Source organism: Cryptomeria japonica, chromosome 11 (assembly GCF_030272615.1).
Source record: "Cryptomeria japonica chromosome 11, Sugi_1.0, whole genome shotgun sequence".
NCBI lineage: Eukaryota > Viridiplantae > Streptophyta > Pinopsida > Cupressales > Cupressaceae > Cryptomeria > Cryptomeria japonica.
In genome coordinates, this window is record NC_081415.1 from 382,357,306 (window position 1) to 382,376,780 (window position 19,475).

Below are 19,475 nucleotides of genomic sequence, written 5' to 3' on the forward strand. Positions count from 1 at the left end.
TCTCTTTTTTGACTAGCAAACCTATTAAATTTTCTCTATCTATCCTTCATGGCACACCTAGTCTTCAAAATATACTAATTCTTCTTCCAATGAAATATTTAATCCATTTATGCATTTTTTCTTTACCAGCTTATCAAAAACCTTTGTTAAATATTGTCATCTTTCCAAGTATTCCCCATTGATTCCCTATCTGGGTTGTCACTCCTAATTGATTCATATGCTAGAGAATGATATCTTTATGAGGACATTATTGTTGGAAACATGAGTTTGTGTTGTATTGATGTCAAACTTGTTGTCATTGGAGATTGTTTGCAGTTTGCATGGTGTTGTCATTGATGGCACACTTGTGTGTATTGATGACAAAGGCGAAGAGGAATTTGTAGCTATTCGGTGTAGTTGTGGTCATTGTTGTCAATTTGATTATTGTTTGGTATGGATGATACGGAAATGAGTGTTCAGATGTTATGATGTCTGGTGGTGATATTGAGTGAGTATGTGATGTTTCTAGAAGGTGATAGTAGTGGAAGCTGAAATATGCAAGAAAGAGTATTTTTAGTCTTTATGGGAGGATGCTCTGCATTTATTCGCTTTTGTAGTTAGTGGCTTGTGGTTCTGGATTTAATGTCTATGTTATGTAGATGTTGCACTATTATGTTTTCAAGCCCTCAACTATTTAGGTGTTGAAGTTGGTTGCAGTTTGCTAATAGTGAGGTTGTCTATCAGGACTAGTCTGGAGAATGCTCCGCAAGTTGATTCAAGTGTTGTAGTTTGGAGGACATGTTCATACTGTTAATGGAGTGTTTTAGTTCAGAATTCGAGTGTTGGTTTGCTTCACAAGTGAAGTTATGTTGTTCCGTTGTTCGATGATGTTTGTTGTGTTGGTCTTTGACTGACTCGGTTTATCTATTTGGATCATACTATTTGGTTTGGATATGCATTGGAAGTTGCATTAAAATGTTGTTATGGGTCTTACTGTAGTGTGTGGAGATCCACATTAAGCTAATTTGCATTGGATAATATTTTTGGGTCGACTGGATACTTTATTGTTTATTTACACGTTATGTTTAATATCGACTTTGGAAGATGTGTCGGTGTGTGCGGTTCGTTGGAATTAACTTAGGAAGACATGTTGTGATGTATTTGGGTCCAATTTATCTCTTGGAGTGGACCGCATTTAGCGCAGTTGCTCATGGTGGCCGACTTTGTGTAATTTATGTTTATTATGTTTGTGGCCAACCTAATTGATTGCTTTAGTGAATAAGTTGATGTAAATAGATGTGCAAATGTGTGAATTGTGGTGTGGATTGATTGAGGATGATTTAGAAGTATATGTGTGGAAGTAGAAGTATGAATATCAGTTTGTGGTGTATTGATTAGGAGATCCTACCCAGCTCAATTCATTTGTTCTTTGTGCCTACTGGAAAACAATGAGTCCTTCTGACAGATTGTGCAATCTCAATACTACAAGTCCATTGTATCTTGCCCTAAGGTTGTGTGCCTTAGCCATTAAGTCCAAATTACTAGCATTGAGTTTCCTAGGCCTTGTGCCTAAAACATTGTAATCAATTATCGATATTTTGAGTGTGATTCTCACTATGGTTTTTCCCATATTGGGGTTTCCACGTAAAAATTTGGTGTTCATGTGTTTGGTGTTTATTGTTTCATCTCTCATTGAAGCTTGGCTGATTAAAGACAATTAATAAATGTTTGTGATTGAATAAGATTTGAGGATTTGTGATTGATTCACTCCCCCCCCCCTCAGTCTTGTGGTATGTTCAACAATTGGCATCAGTGAAAAGTTCCTCTAAGAAAAGCTTAATTGCTTGAGGAAAGTTCGGGTTGGTGTATGACAATAGTTACAAAGTACCAAAGTTTGATGGCATAAATTATTCCTTTTAGAAGCCGTGGATGGACTATCATTTAATTTCTCCACTGCTTGAAATATGGGACATTTTTAAGATTGGTTATACTACTTTGACTGGTGGTCCTTCTGTTGGAACTTACAAAAAATATATTGCAAAATTGTGATTATCATCTTTCAAAACCCTAAACCCCAAGGCAGTGTCAATCGAAAACTCATAGTGATTGATCATCATATGATACTTTCCTAGTATAATAGTCAAATCATGGTTAAGTTTTTTTATTTTCCCTTTCACGTTGATCTTTCATGACCCCTTCACCCCTTCACCCCTCCTATGTCTTAGCAAAAGATCTTGTTCATCATTTTGATCTTCGCATGCAAAATAAATCTTGTTAAGTTGTTGTCCATCGGGAAGACCGAGTCTCATCGAAGAAAGCTTTTGCAACCCCCTTTGACAAACCAATGAGTAGGGTGGTGTTGAGATTAAATCTATGTCAAAGAGACTTATATGTATCGGGAAGAGATCTGGTAGGTCTCTTTGACCAGGGAATGATCATTGAAATTGGAGGAATGTCACATTGAGGAGACTTTGCAAATTCAAAGTGACTATCTTTGTGTCTTTTCGATCAATGGTTGATTGGAGATGAGAATGAATGTGGGCTCAAAAGGTATCAAGGTGACAATGTGATATTGAGGGGATTATTTTAGGGTCTCTTTGATCAATTGTGGGTAAAGACAAAGGGAAGCCAAGGCCCACTTTCATTGATGTGACTTGGAGACATCAGAGAAAGATTTCATAAGTCTCCTCAATCTTTTAGTGGTGTGCAGCGAAGAGATGTGTGAATGAGAAATTTTATTGAAGAGACATAAACTCATCGGTGTGATAATCTTAAAGTCTCTTCAACCCAACGATGATGTTTGACAAAGGAAGCAAGAAAGAAATAATCTTCATTGAGGAGACTAATCTATATTGAAGATAGTTCCTTTGGGTCTTGTCGTTGCATTGAACATTATTATCGAAGTGACTTTTGAGTAATGAAGTGAGTAATTTTAGGTCTCTTCAATCTAAATAGATGTGAAATAGGGGAGGTACCAATTGGGGATTTCATTGAAGAGACAAAAGAATATTTGATAAGACAATTTTCATGTCTCTTCAACACAACATGATAGGGGGGCCGGTTGGTGTCAAGTGAGCTGAATGTGGCTCATCGAAGAGAATTGTTTCTTGGTCTCTTCGACATATTGACAATATTTTATAAAGAATGTCACATCAAAGAGACAATTCAAATTAATGTTGATGGCCGTTGATTCATAAATCAATGGTGGAGATTTGAAGGCATTAATGGCTATACTAATTACAATATTGTTTGCATGAGTGAACTTTTATTCATAGCCTTTGAATAATTGTAATTTCAATTTTGATTATAATTTTGTTGCACAAAACTTTTTGTCATCAAAAGAGAAAAACTAGGTTTTATAGGTATGTATTGCAGTGAAGGAATACAACATTTCAAGGTTTTATGAGGTGAATTGTCATTGTGAAGTAAGTGCCTAACCCAAATTGGTATATTCTATGTTCAATTGAATCAGTAGGGTGCATCTGAGGGTTTTGTTTTGTTAAGGTGATTCCTTGAAGTTGTAGTCTGCATTATTACCTGTTTTGTAAAAAATTTGGTAGCATGGAAGGTACTTATAAGGAGCCCAAGTCTAAAAGGACGAAGAAATTTGGTAGCATTCCACAAGATTTGATTGATCAAATGCCTAGCTCTGGACTAAAGTCAAAAGAAATTGTGCAATTGAACCCCAGAGTTGACAAACTGGAAGATAAACGAGACACTCAGGGGATAAATAGACCCCAGAAAGAGGATATGATATGTTTATATATCATTATAAGAGAATTTATAAGTTCCAACCTGTGGAAATTGAATTTTGGGAAGTTGGTTGTACCTAATGTATATGTCAATGTTGAGTTGATGCAAGTGCTTGCTCAGAAGTATGACCCAAGGACAAAAACAATTTATTTTGCTAAGTTTGCATTTATTTTTTATTACAAGAGAGTATATTTGTTGGGAACTAGTGTTCATGTAGATGTTAGAAATTAGAGTTTATGTGAGTATTTAAATTAGTGTAATGAATCAGTGTCATAATATTAAATTGTTGAGAAACAATTTAATATTATTAATCACATTGTTTGGTTGTTTGTTTGAGTTGTTGAAACAACTCAATTATATTAGGGAGTCGTTTTAAGACGGCTCCTATAATATAGGATCTGCAAATCCTATATACATGAAATGTATCTGATTGATAAATTGAAGAAGCATATTATTTTGTGCGTAATATATTATACAACTTATTTTTTTATTATGGTATCAGAGGGAGGACAACCTTGACTCTCTCATGAGAGAGGCTCAAACATGAGCTCACTGTAATCCCTCTAGCTGTAGGATTAGATTAGATGTGTGAAGCTTTACGTCTTTTATTTGAAGATCATAGAAATTACTTTTTAAGGATAGAAAGTAGTTGATTTGCTATGATCATTGAAGCTGAAACAGTCTGTGCTTTCTCTGCAATCAACACTTCAATTAATGGTATTGATGGCAAGTAAAATATGCATCTTCTAGTCATCGAATTGTCGGTAATTCATGCAAAGGAATCTGTGGCAGATCAAAGTCATATGCGTGATCATAGGTAGTGAGGAAATCTTGATAGTAGATTGGCCCTTCTTTTCAATATCGATAGTCTTGGGATATCCTTGATCTGTGTGGGAAGGTAAGACTTTTTTATCGCAGCTCAGGTAAAAATCTCTGTGGATCAACGAGTGCACAAAATTTTCTCTGTCAAATGTCACTTCAATGGGCATTCCGGATAGCATCTCGACCAGTAGCAGTCGAAGCAAGGGCAGGCCTATTCGTTACCTTCCATGGTGAATTGATTCTGATCTTTCTATGCCATGATTGCGTTGTTTGTATGCTCTCAAGCCGCCATTTTATTATCTCTGTGCATTATATTTTGCTATGCATTATCACCGTATGTTCTTTGTCTCTATTAATCATTTATGCGTGTGACCACAGACTTCACGAGTGCAAAAGTGGCGCAATGAAGAGTGAGATGGTGCATTCCACAAAGCCGCGACATTATCTCATGGAAATAATTTTGTCCGTCTCAAATCAATAATGAAAGGTGTTTTCTTCTTTTTGTTGCAATCGTAGAGGAAAATAAGAGGCGTCTGAGTTGCCAAAAGCATATTAGCACCCTTCAACGGGATTAAATTCATTTGTGTCAAGGAGGTGATCTACTGAAGCATTTGAAGGGTATTCTATTCAAGCGTTTCTATTGGGAACAGTGCAGATTCACCGTGAGAGGAAATATCATACGTGTTTTACAAATCCACTTGGATGGGAATGAATGCTATGATCATGTATATTCATGTTAGTCTTCTCTTGTTAGGTTTGGTAGAGCCATTATATGTTGTTGTTATTGCATTTCAAAATATATTATTAGTTTTTAAGAGATAGGTTATGTCAAATTAATCTGTATCATTTTCATTAGTTGTTACTTGTGTCAAATTTGTATAAGTGTTGATAATTTCAAGGTGCATTTTCGGTGGAATCCGACACTTTCAATATTATTTAGATTAGGGGAGGATATGTTCTTTCCTCACAACTTGAAATGAGTCTCAAAAGACAACTTTTTAATGTAGTGAACCCACTAGAGGTCGGAGGCACAGAAGGCTGGAGGAAATTTAGTGATCTCTTGTTAGTCAATGGGGTTGTGAAACTGCATTAGTGACAAAACAACTTGTGCCAAAAAAACTAAAGCCAAGATTGGTTTCCAATTGGTAGTGATAATTGTCTCATATCATTTTTGATTAGAGTGGCAATGATCTCAAATGGTGGTTGCATACACGACAAGAAAGACTTGGTTCTCAAGCTTTATAAGTTGTGGATGGATGTGTTTGTCCTCATTTACAATATGATGTAAGTGGTTGGATGTGTTTGTCCCCAATCACAAGAGTTGGTAATTATGATTGGATGTGTTTGTCCCCAATCATAACAGTTGTGAGCAGATGTGTGTGTGCCTGTTCATGACTGATGTTGGATAGATGTGTTTGTCCCTATCCAAATTTAATGTAATACCTTGGGTAGATGTGTTTGTCCCTATCCTTGGATGAAAGTACTAAGTGTAGTGAGGCTAGTCCCACTATTGCTTGAAATGAGTAGATGTGTATGTCCCTACTCTTATCTTATAGTGTTTGGCGAGCTACTGTGTGTGGTCATCAAGTATTGTGATGCATAATCTCCCCATGTTCACACTAAGGGGGGTGGTGTTCACGTAGGTGTTAGAAAATAGAGTTTATGTGAGTATTTAAATTAGTGTTATGAATAAGTGTCATAATATTAAGTTGTTGAGAAACAATTTAATATTATTAGTCACATTGTTTAGTTGTTTGTTTGAGTTGTTGAAACAACTCAATTATATTAGGGAGTCGTTTTAGGATGGTTCCTATAATATAGGATATTATGCAAATCCTATATACACGAAATGTATTTGATTGAGAAATTGAAAGTACAACTTCTATTTTTCTGTTAATATTTGTAAGGTGTTTGCATTGGACACTAGTTTACATATGAAATTGAGGCTTGGGGATCTAAAGGATGAATATTTTAAAATGGATAATGATTACAAGAGATGGAGGTTGCCTTTGCATAGGCCAAGGACTGATGGAAATAAATTTAGGGGTGTTCACAACTAAAAAACCCTCATTTTCAGTAGAATTGTTTGTAGAGTATTTCTAGTACACCTATTATTTTGCATGTCAGGTCTTGGGTTTAGAAGACCCCATAGTGTAAAGCGGAAAATCGCGATCGAACCCTAGTTGCTCTCCCCTCTTCCAACTCCAAGGAGAGAGAAGGGAGATTCACTAGGGTTGATGGTTTTCACTTAGGGGAGAGACTTTACATTCAAAAGAGGGGTTGAAACCCACAAGATCCAATCCCACACAATGCAAGATTGGATGCTAAATGTGTTTCAAGGGTTAAGAAAGCAAGGCTACCCTCTTTTGTAAAGAATGTTGATAGAAGAATTAAGCTAGGAATGCATAGAAAGTGACAAAGATTCGCTTATAAACTGAGATAGGGATACAGTATGAAGCTGCGGACCTGGAATTAGTAGTAAAATGTCGATACGGCGCTGTCCTGCAAATTTGAGCAAAAGTTGTTGGGACGATGGCGCCCGAGCGCCACGGTCCTCCGAAAAATCCGCAAAACGAAGGGGAATCTGTTCGTCTCTGCACAAGGATTCCAGATCTTCAATTTCAGCTGCGTACCTGCAACCTACACACAGAAAAGCGAAGACGATTGGGGGGTTAGGGATTAGGGGTTTGCCTTTAGGTCAAACCCCGGTTTTGGAATTAACCAAGAAATGAGCAATGCTGTAAATGTAAATGTCTGTAATGTAAAACAAGTACTAATACCTTGTTGTAAGGATGTTTGTATCCTTATGTGCGAAGGTATAGATGTTGTATGTTGTATGTTGTAGTAGTATGTAGTAAGTGATCTCCTCTTCAATGGTTGAATCCTTGTCTTGAATGCAACACTTAGCCTTGAATGGAGACTTGAAATGATCAATTGCTTGAAGGAATGCTTGAATGCTTGAATGCTTGAGTATAATTTCCACGCTTTTCCATCATATATCCTTCTTACCCAAATGGGAGAGGAAAATGTAGTTTATATACTTGTCATTTAGGGCTGATAGACTGATTTTCCCGACCTTAGGCCGACCAGGAAAGATAATTTTCCAATTTGCAAACATAAAGACCCGAAGTCCAAAAGAGTCCGGGCCCAAAATAGGACCCAGGGACCAGGGCGCTGGGCGCCATGGTCCTGGGGACCAGGGCACTGGGCGCCCTGGTCCTGAAGGACCAGGGCGCTGGGCGCTCTGGTCCCACCTCTCGGGACAGCAGGGTGCAAAGGAGGTTCAGGCCAGGGTGCAAGAAAATGCAGTTTTTGGTGTCGTGAGCAAATTTCGGGGTCTCCATTCAGGTTGTGTGTTGTGTCGCCATCGTGAAGACCGAAATGCAGTCGAAATTGCAAGTGTCGCAATTTTAGGACGCTACACATAGAAATCTTGATATCTCCCATGGTATTGGCAGTTGATATACAAGGTTATGATGGTAGACCTTTTGACTATGTTGATTTCTTGGTGGATGAGATCAATAGACGCCAAGCATTTATCAGGAAGGATAGATGGTCCATACATTTGGATGAGATCACTAGACGCCAAGCATTTATCAGGAAGGATAGCTGGTCCATACATTTCAAGCATTACTCATTTCTAATACTCTTAATCATGTATGACGAACAAGAGATGTGAATATGGAAGGAGTAGTTGAAAATAAGGAATTTGGATGATGATGGCAACATTACGCCTGCTTAGATGTGGATTGTTATGTAGGATAGTAGGTGCATTAAATCACATTTTTTTTTCTTTGAAGAGTTCTTTGTGAAACAAATCTATATGCATCTCAACCACCATTGGGACTATACTTTATCATTAGAAATTTAATTTTTTTTGAGACCCGAAGACAAAGATGAAAGAGGGAAGGTTGATCACAATCGGCATGACTGGTATGCCTTTGAAGAATGTATAAAGCTTTGGGTATTTGGTTTTGAAGGGTCCCAATGTCTTTTGCTTGGGACAGTTCCTAATAGGGTGACATACCTAGAAATTGTGAGGCAGTTAACCTATCCTAATTTCATGCATCTTAGTTCATATCAAAAACAATCTCTTTTGCCTAGTACATTGTGTTTTGGGGACTTCACTGTTACTACTACAAAGGGATATGAACTTATCGAATCAAAATTGGGATATTATAATTTGTCAAAATGTGATGAAAGGTTAGGGTTTGACCAAGAAACTTTCATTAATGAAGCCAAATTAAAACAAAATTCGAACCCTGGATATAAACATGTTCCCTTCATACATGATGATTTGATCAGGAATATGGATGAAATCCATGTAGTTGGAAGAATACATTCATTCAATAGAGTGATGGCAGTGGAGGGTTGGAGAGCGACACATGATCCAACATATCTAGATGCCTTTACTGAAGAAGAAGACCAAATGAAGAGAATTGAGATTATGCTATCACGCGAAATAAAATTAATTAGCTGTGTCCATGTCATGTATTTAGGGGAAGAAGCAATAAAACTTGTGAGAAGGATATCCAAAGAGTGGAAGTTCAAATTGTGCTTCCAATTTGTCACATTTCTCCTGCGCCTACTCTAGAAGTTATTTTTTTGATTGATGGTACTGATTCAAATGCATATGGGAGTGGAGATGACCTTGAATATGATCAAATTGTGAAGCTTATTTTTAAAGAGTACAATCCTCCACCAGATAGAAACGCGATTACATTTGAACCTTCAGATCAACTATTTGATGATGCAAGTCAGAGATTTATTTCAGATGATTCTTTTGTAAATTCGTCAGAATTCAAAGCATTTTTATTTTAATACAAAGGGAAACGAACGAGGGAAGAGGTTAAGGAGATATCTCCTAAAAATGAGTCAAAGCTTCTTACGAAATTGTAGAATGATGTTGATAAACAAATGAAAAATATGAACCCAGAAAGGGGGAGGGAGTTATTAAAAGAAGCTAGTGTGACGATCCTTCCAGGTTGGGATATAAGTTTTGCAATTTTTTTTTGACAGTTTCAGGTCAAGTAAGAATAAAAATATGACATTGAGTGCTGAAGTAGTAGATCAAATCATTATAATTATAATTATATAATCTTGATGATAATACAACCTCTTTATCCACCTGAGAAAAGGCTGATAATAATTGATGATCGAAGCAAAGCATTTGGGCACCTTCTGGTTCAAGGAGTCTATTGCCAAGTTGAAAGACCGGTTGCAGTATCCTCTAGAACCCAATAAAGAATTCCTTGAAAAAATGTCAAGATATCATATTGGAAACACAAGGTAGAAAAGTTTCAGAAATAGGATGGACAAATAAAGACTACTAAATATGATGTTGCATCTGGGTTGGTGAACAAGAGGTTTGAACATATGATATCTCACGCCAATGAGTTTTGGGCTACATATGTAAGGACTTACAATGCAATAAAAGAACATAATAGATTGGAACGGAGATTAGAGTTAACAAAGGAACTGTTGCAGTCCAAGGAGTCTATTGATAAGAAGGCTTTACAAAAGATAGAGCTACCGTTGAAGAAGCACAAGGAGTTCCATGATGTCCTTATTAAAGAAATGAGTGAATTTGATCAAGTGGGAGCTGGTTCTCCTTTGTTTTTCAATGGTAAAGGTAATCTCAAGGAGCAAGAAGAATGGAGAGATGAATTGGCACTGGATTATATAAATGATGAAGTACTTGTGGTCAACAAAAAAAAGCATCCAACTGGACGACATTTATGCACTTGAATACATATCATTGTAGATGTTGATACTTATGCCAGCTTGGAGTATGTGGATCATAATCTTTTTATAGCTCAGGTGGTGTAGTGGTGAACACTATACATTATCAAGCTCCGTAGATTGTAATGACATTGACATGCAGATTGAAGCCAATGAGCTTATGCGACCATGTTCATTAATTTTTTTATTTTCATTTATGTAATGTTCTCTTTGTCTTTTCTGCTATGTCAGCTTTTAAGAGCCACATCATTTGACTTTGGATTATATTTGTAAAAGTTAATAATATGTTATTAATTGAATAGATTGTGTCTTTTCATATTCGGGTGGGATTCATTTTGAATTACAACAGTCTAAAGCTTGTCGCTTCCTTCATTTGCATATAAGAAGGAAACCAAGACTGTGGTAGGGGTTTAGAGTGGGTAGATAGTTTTTTTTTGGCAGAATACATACACTGTAAACACCCTTTCATAGTTGTAATGGAAATGATGCAGTAATTTGGCGCTCAATCTGTGGTTTCACTTGTTTTTTGGTAATTCTGGACACCAAAAATTAACATTCTTCTAATCATTAATATTCACTCATAATTTTTAATTATGTGATCAACCTATTAATGTCTGTCCTCCCATATTCATTAAGTAATTTTATATTATCTAATTAATTATCATTTATCCCATAATTAATTGATTTTTAATTAATTAATTATTCTTGTCATTTTCTTCTAAAGTCGTTTTGTAATTAAATGATTTTTATTATTTAATTAACTAACTATTCCTATATGATTGAATAAATAAATCCATTTATCCTTTCACTCCTCAGTCCAAGTAAATATATAAAATATTTATTTACTTTTACCCCTTTGCTCATCAAATTAAATGACTTTGTTATTTAAAATCCTTATTTCACACTCACCTTCCCACCCTCTCCACTTTCTTATAATCATCGCCACTTGTCTTCTGATTCCTTTCACTAGATTCTCCACTTCCCCACTATCTTACTGTTGTCGGGAATAATCATTATGTTATGTTGTCATATTATGTTTATGTTGTCGTCGGTAATAATGAGTTACGACAGTCAGTTAGTTAGTCGTCCTGAAGGGCAGTTGGACGCGAGGGTTGGTCACACCCCTTCGAGTATTATATATTGCATACCGTTCCTTCTTAGTATCATCATGATAGTCGTATCTGGGTTTAATGTTATAAGTACTTGATGTACATGGACTGTTGAATTAATACAAAGATTGGTTATTTAATATATTTCCATTATGTTCTGTGCATTTACTTTCTGCACTTAATCCTTTACCCGTATGTGGCAAACATTTGGCGCTGTTGCCTAGACATACTCGAGAAAGGAAGGAGCGGATGGCGTACGAACACGATGGGCCTACCCGTCGGTGAGATTAACCCAGAGGCCGACGACGCGCAAACAAAACAATCGTCATTGGGACGCAAAGCGTGATGGCAAGAGGCGAAGGGGAAATTGAACCCTGTAATAATCCCGACACAATGTTGATATAAATTGTGGCCGAAAGGGAAAATAATAAAAAAAAAGTTTTTTTTTTGTTGTGTGTACATGGTGTGTGAAATAAGGACAAAAATAAAAAGATACAAAGTGATGAATGGGAAGTGGCACAAAGAGCGTTGAATCTTAGACAACAAATAGAATGAAGGTGTAGGCTAAGGCAGCTTGCCGAAGGATGACCGGTTGAGGGGTTGCTCGAAGGGAACCCAGGAGGTGTCACGGAGGTTGCGGAGGCAGAGATAGACAGAGAGAATTACACTCTCTACACTATCATAGGGTTGCCCGAAGGGAACCTAGGAGTCACGGAGGGTACCGAAGGAGAACTCTACAATTCGTCATAATACCACCATAGGGTAAGAAGTCGTGAAGAGTTGGTGGAACAAACAAGGCGAAGTCTAAACCTGATCGACGCTACTAGAGACCTACTAAAGAACTTGTCCATTTCGGAGGACAACCGGAGGGAGACGACCAAAGGTGACGGTATGACCGACGGTGCCGAGAGAGCACAAGGGTATCGTACGGGAGGCAATTTGTTCGGTTCGGGGTCAACAACCTTCTTCGGAGGACCCATGAGTGGAGGGTCAGGTGCAGGAGGCGGAGGCAAAGGATCACCACGTACAAGCACACAAGACACCAGAGGAGCGAGAGCCAGTGGTGGGATGGCAAGTAAGTAGAAGCTGCCGAAGTTCAATGGCAACGAGAAGGAAGATCCTGTTTGCCATTGCCGCACTTGTGAAACCATATGGTCAGCGAACGGTGTTATCGACTAGGACGAATGGGTAACACAATTTCCAACAACCTTAAGGGGAGTGGCCATCGACTAGTACTCCGATATGGATAAGACCAAAGTCAACACATGGCCCAACCTGAAGAAGGAGTTTGGGATAGAGTTTTGCCTCCTTAGAGAGGACAATGAAATAGTAGCCGAAATCTATGGCACAAAGAAGAACAAGAATGAGACTGTTCGAGCCTATAGTCGGCGGCTCAAGGAACTATTAGGAAAAATGGAGAGTCAACCAACGGATGGGTTGAAAAAGAGATGGTTCGTGGAGGGACTGAAACACTCCATCCGGAAGAAGATGAAAATTGTTCCACCAACCTTGTACGACGATGCATATAATAGAGCGATGGATCTCGAGAGCGAGACCAAGACATCCAAGAAGAAAAAGAAGAAGGATAGCTCGTCCGAGGATGATGACTCTTCTGAGGGAAGCAGCAACGATGGCGAGTCCGACAAAAAGGTGCAAGCCCTGTAGAAGGACATGCTGAGGATGATGAAAGAGCTAAAGGTTATGAAGGGAGGTCCGAGCAAGACTGACGAATGGGAGCTTTGGTGCACGGAATGTAAGACGGACGACCACACAAAAGGCTCCTGCCCAAAGAAGGCCTATTTTGATATATGCTAGTTGATGATGGGGCATCCCACTAGGGAATGCCCCTACAACATGAAAACACGAAACCAACAAGTATTGCTTACGCATGAACAACCAACTACATCAGGCGGTACCGACATCTCCCAGGGGAATGACAATGCAACATCGAGAGGCTACCTAGATAACCGGTGGGGAGGACGAAACAACAATAACAACACAAGGAGCCAGATCCAATACAACTCCAAAGGCCGACCGATGATACAATGCAGAGCGTGCAGCCAGTGGGGGCACTTCACCTGAGATTGCCCGAAGGGAGAGGCCACATAATATTTGTGCAAATGGTGCGGACCGGGAGACCATGAAGACGACACTTGCCCGAAGTCCGGCGTCAACTTGCTCAATATCAAGGAAACCAAAGAAGAGGAAGTGCTGGTCGTAACCCATGCCCAAGCCAGACACGCAATGTGCCTAGACCCGGAGACGGAGAAGCGAAGGGTACGAGAAGAAAAGGAGAAAGAGATACGAGAAAGGGCGAAGGTGAAGGGTACGACAGGTACTTCCAACTGACCTGAGGTGGAGGAGGTTATACTAAATCAAATTTTAAAAATGGAGGTGCCTATGAAGGTACATGACCTCCTCCAAACGATGCCTCAATTACGAATGGGGTTGTTGAATAATCTCTCCCAACCACGCACCAATACGAACCACTGCGCAGATGTTCCTGAGGGATCTACAACAGACCCCATGCTACTGGCTATTAACACTGGAAGGAACCCGACCATTGTGGAGATGGGTATCCTTGGCACCATTCTAACCGATACCATCATCGATGGTGATCAGGAGTGAATGCTCTTCCAAAAGAAACCTGGCGGAAGCTGGGGAAGCTGACGCTGTGGTCATCTACATTCAATCTGCTGGGAGTAGATCAACATGGAATCAAACCTATCGAGACACTGATGGGCCAACAAGTTACCGTCGGGATGCAACCCTTCATATTTGACTTCGTGGTAATCCCACTAAAGAAAAAAGGGTACGATGAGATCTTAGGGAGAGGGTGGATGGTGGCAGCCAAGGCCACCCACAACTAGAAGAACACTTTGTCTATGGAGAATGGAGGAAGGAAGTTTATCATAGACCTCAGGACACAGTTGGTTAGTGAGGAACTGACATCATCTTCGAAATCAAAGGGTGAAGGATAAGGTGACCTAAGGAATGAAGGACGGGGCTGCAGGGAGCCCAACGACAAAGGGATTCTCAAACTATGATAGTGCTCTGAGGATGAGAAAAGGTCATTGAACGGGATCTTCCACTAGTAGATGGAGGATTACGAAATGTTCCAGAGCTACAGGCTCGAAGTAGAGGAACCAGAGCAAGTAACAGAGGAGGTGTACCTGCCAAAATACAAAGAATATTGGAAGGGAGACACCCCAAACCTCGGTGACGTAGATAATCCCAAGATTATTCGTGTCGGCAACGATTGGAACCCTGTGTGGAAGGCCGTAGCCTTTAAAATCTTTATTATTCTTCTTCTTATGTACAGGAAGGAGACCATGGTCCCTGTAGAATTTGTGGTTCCAAGTCTTCAGATGGCCATTGAAAATAGACTTGCCACCAACAGGTCCAAATTCAAACCCTACCATGAGAAGTGCGCAGGGGACCCGAGAGGCCGGAAGGATACCCAAGAGTCTAGAGGGGAACCCGATAGGATGGAAGGGGACCTGAGAGGCTGGGCAGGTGACTTGAGAGGCACAAGACCAAAGCGAGAGACTCTCGGGTGAGGCAAACCGAGAAAGGGCGATCCCAGAGGCACGGAACCCAAACCGAATTTGGAAAAAAAAAATAAATTAATTAAATGAAAAAAAAGAAAAGAAGAAAATCATCATTGACAGTGGTGGTGGGACCACCGTGTGGTGGCACCACCATGCGATGGAACCACCGTATGGTGGGACCCCGTGTGGTGGAACCACCGTACAATGGACCACCGACGACGGAGGTGGCGATGGAATACCACCTTACGGTTGATTGTCACTTGCATTGGGCGTGCAGAAGGAGGCTCGTACAGTGTGTATGGTGGACGGTTAGTCATGTATGAGGCCCATATGGTGTGTATGGTAGACGGTTGGTTGTGCATTTCGTATGGGGTGATCCATACGGTGGAGGGGTGTTGACCGCACGAGAAGGTGGTCGTACGATTGGGGGTGTTAGTGTTGTTGTTGGCTGTATGGGGCAGTTGTATGGCCGGGGTGCCATCGGGGACATTACAATGAAAAAAAAAAAATGACGACCACATTGAAAATCATTCGATGATGTCTGGAGGCAGGACGCTGAAAATATTAGAGTACCGAGCATAAGGGTTTTGGCATCTTAAAATATCAAAGAAATGATGTGCGCCATGGACTCTCATTTGGTTCTGAGGGTTGTAAATTGGTGTTGGCGGCGGGGGCGCTGCCCCTCGACCCTGCCCTGTACTGCAGCAGGGAGCGCATCTGGGGCACTGCCCCAAGACCCCGTGAGGGGCGCTACCCTTCAACCGCACTGGGGCGCTTCCCCAGACCCCGCTAGGGGCACTGCCCCTAGACCCCAGTTTATTTTTGAGCTACAATACACATTTTGAGTTGGGCGAAGGCATCAGAGAAGTCATGGTAAGTATTGAGTTGTCCCTTACTGTGAGAAAGAAGCCTGAAGCTCAACATTGGTGGGAAGCCATAAGCTGTAGAGGGAGACGGATTTGGAGGTTGTGAACAAATAGAGTCTGAGGGAAGGCATTGTAGGCACGCGAAGTCATAGGGCACCAGGGAGTTATTTAGTTCAGTTATCAACCTTTAGGGAGTGTGATGGAGGATTTGAGGCATCTCCTAGCCTTTGTGCGAGAGGGTTGTGGCCACTTCCCGACATGAATGGTACACTTTGAGGAACTCGGAGTATGTCTCGGCTGGACGAGAGGTTGCCTTGGTGGATGTAGAGAGGGCTCGGGAGAAGCTGACCACCAAGTTGGAGGCAGGAGTAGCGTGAGACTTAGCTTAGCATACCTAGGAGTTGGATGCCGAGAGGGCAGCGCGGGTGGCTATCGAGGACAAATTGGCTAGAGAGATAGTATCATTTGAGTAGCAGTTGGTGGAGGCTGAGACTGGAAAGCGTGTTTTGCAGACAAGTTTGGTTTAGGCACAGGAGGACTGTGATGTCAAAGGAAGCACTAATGGTGTAATCCGCACTTGAGCATCGGATGGTAGTAGAAAAGGATTTTCAGGTGAGGACATAGCAGGTGTATGAGTTCCATGCTCGACTAGCGTTCGTAGTTCCTGCAGTTCTCTACCTTGGTTTTGTTTAATGTCATCTCTATTTTGTATTAAGTCATCCGGAGATGACTTCTTTTCTTGGGGGGGATGATGTTGCCGGGAATAATCATTATGTTATGTTGTCATATTATGTTTATGTTGTCATCAGTAATAATGAGTTACGACAGTCAGTTGGTCAGTCGTCCCGAAGGGCAGTTGGACGCGACGATTGGTCGCACCCTTTCGGGTATTATATATTGCATACCGTTCCTTCTTAGTATCATCATGATAGTCGTATCTGGGTTTAATGTTATAAGCACTTGATACACATGGACTATTGAATTAATATAAAGACTGGCTATTTAATATATTTCCATTATGTTCTATGCATTTACTTTCTGCACTTAATCGTTTACCCGTATGTGGCAAACACTTACAACCTTCATCACTTGTCCTTCTTCTTCCAACCTTTCCACTTGCCTTTGGATTCCTTTCAAGCATCTTTTCCACTCTCTTCCTATCTTTGGCAAAGTTTCTCCTACATGATCTCAACTGTCCATCCCTTGTGGGATGAATTCAAACTCAACCGTTGATCTATTTGTCTCCTTATCTATAAATTTGAATCTTTGCTCTCATTTTCTTTTTAGCCATCATTTTTTACCTTTCCTTTTATCTTATTTTGTTCTAGTAAATTTATGAGGCAACTCTACCAAAATTTTGAAGGAAACTTGAAAACTATATAGATCTTTAAGGGAGATTTTGATTCATGCTTTCATGTTTGATGTTATTATTGCTTTATTTCTATGATTTCCATGTTTATTACTTGTGTTTGATGATATTATCTTGCTTACATTGCAGTTCATAGAGGTATATTATTTTCTTTGATCACGATATGTTTGTCTATCTAAGGTTTACAACTTCATCTCCCTTATCACATTCTTCATACGTTAGACTAGTTGATATCTTAGATTTGAGGATTTGGTGGTTATTCTAGGACGATCTTAGCATTGCGAATTTCTTGTCTAAATATTTGGCACTCCCAATTGAAAAATTTCTAATTGTGCATATTTTTAATTACATGTAGTTTTCTTTAATTGCATATAGTTTTTTTAATTGTATGCAGTTTTTTTTTAATTGCATGTAGTTTTTCTTAATTGCATATAATTTTTTTAATTGCATTTAGTTTTCTCTTAATTGCATGTAGTTTTTTTAATTGCATGTAGCTTTTTCTTAATTGCATGTAGTTTTTTTCTAATTGCATGTAGCTTTTTCTTAATTAGATGTAGTTTTTTTAGATTGAATATAGCTTTTTTTTGGGTTGCATGTGCTTTTTCTAGTTGCATGTGTTTTTTTTTCTTGTTGTATGTGCTTTCCTGGTTGCATGTTTCTTTTTCTCAACTAGATGAAGGCTTTGTGTTACTAATTCATTCTATGCAACTTGTCTTTTATTTGTGTAAGAGATGAGAACCAATGACATCTATCTTTTTCTTTTTAAGAAAAGAGATTGCCTTGGTGGGAAACAGTAATCACCCCAAGGGATGACTCTAAGCGGTGCTTGTTGGCATTCTACACTCTATGAGAATATGGTTGATGTTTTCATTGATGGAAACCAACCGATAACAGGTTTCTACAAAGGCACCGACATCGCAAACATCATACACCGGCAGGCACCGACACCGACAGGCACATTCACCAACATCCAGATTACATCGACAATGAAGTATACTAGTTCTCAGGCTGACATGAGACAAAGTTTTATTTATATGATTTGTATTGTAAATGTAATTAATTATTTGTAAGCCAACATGATGTATTGTAAAGACTCATATATGTATGAGATCTTATAGATCATTTTGATATATGATATGATATTTTTGATGAAGGATAGGTTGTTGGTATATGTAAAGATAGCGAAAGGTTTTTTGTTAAGGTATCTGACTGAGCTTAAACCGGTACTGAACCAAGCATTAGAGATGCTATTTTGAGAAGTACATTGTATTGGATTTAATTATCCTTTTTGTAGTCAGTGAGACTCTTCTATTGAGCAGTGAGCTCTAGGCTATTGGTCTTCCTGCATGTGCAGGCCCATGTTGTAAGTAATATTTATTCATATTGGCCAGCGAGTAAATATTGTGGGTCATAAATCCCACCAAGGTTTTTCCCACATTGGGTTTCCTCGCCAAAATATCTGTGTTATGGTGTGCATTTATGCTGTCTCTATTATTTCTCTTTACTGCATTATTTCTTGTTTACCGATACATTGATTTAAGTTGCAAAGTTATAAATAATTTTAAATATTCCATAAACCGAGTAGACACTGATTCACCCCCCCCCCCCTCTCAGTGTCTTTGGGACTATCATTGAATCTAATAGTGCCTTCCTTTGGTCCACTATACAAATGGTCTAGGCAAAAGCCAAAACTAATTGGTGATGTTTATCTATATCGACAGTTCCATAGTATCCACATTTGTGTGAGCTATATCAAACCCCTTTTATAGGGTTGGGATAGGCTCTTAAGTGAGTCACTGTTGCATGTGTAGACATAAAGCCCCTGAAGTTCCCCCACTATGAACCAATTGTTATTATTAACCACTTAAAAAGATCTTAGGAAACAACCTTATGGGAAACACAGTAATGGGGGACCTGTACGTTTTCACTGAGTAACCTCTAGGATTTTAGAAGTCGACTCTTCATTGGTTAGGGGGAAAAGAGGAAATGAAACATAAAGTAAACTTACTCTAAAGTGATATGCTGAATTCATTTTTCTAGTCAAACTAAAAGCACAACGAACTTCACATACATGTCAATCTGAGGCCCATTCAAAAATCTACATGCTCTGAACATGAATTAAGATACATCTAACAATATCCTCAACATAAAGAAACATATACCACGCATCTACTAGATAAAGAGTATAAAAACATGATTTAATAAGTAGAATCTTAAGCATATATTACTAAAGTCATGCAAGAATTTGAAGATGCATAGATAACTATCAATGAACATAGAATAA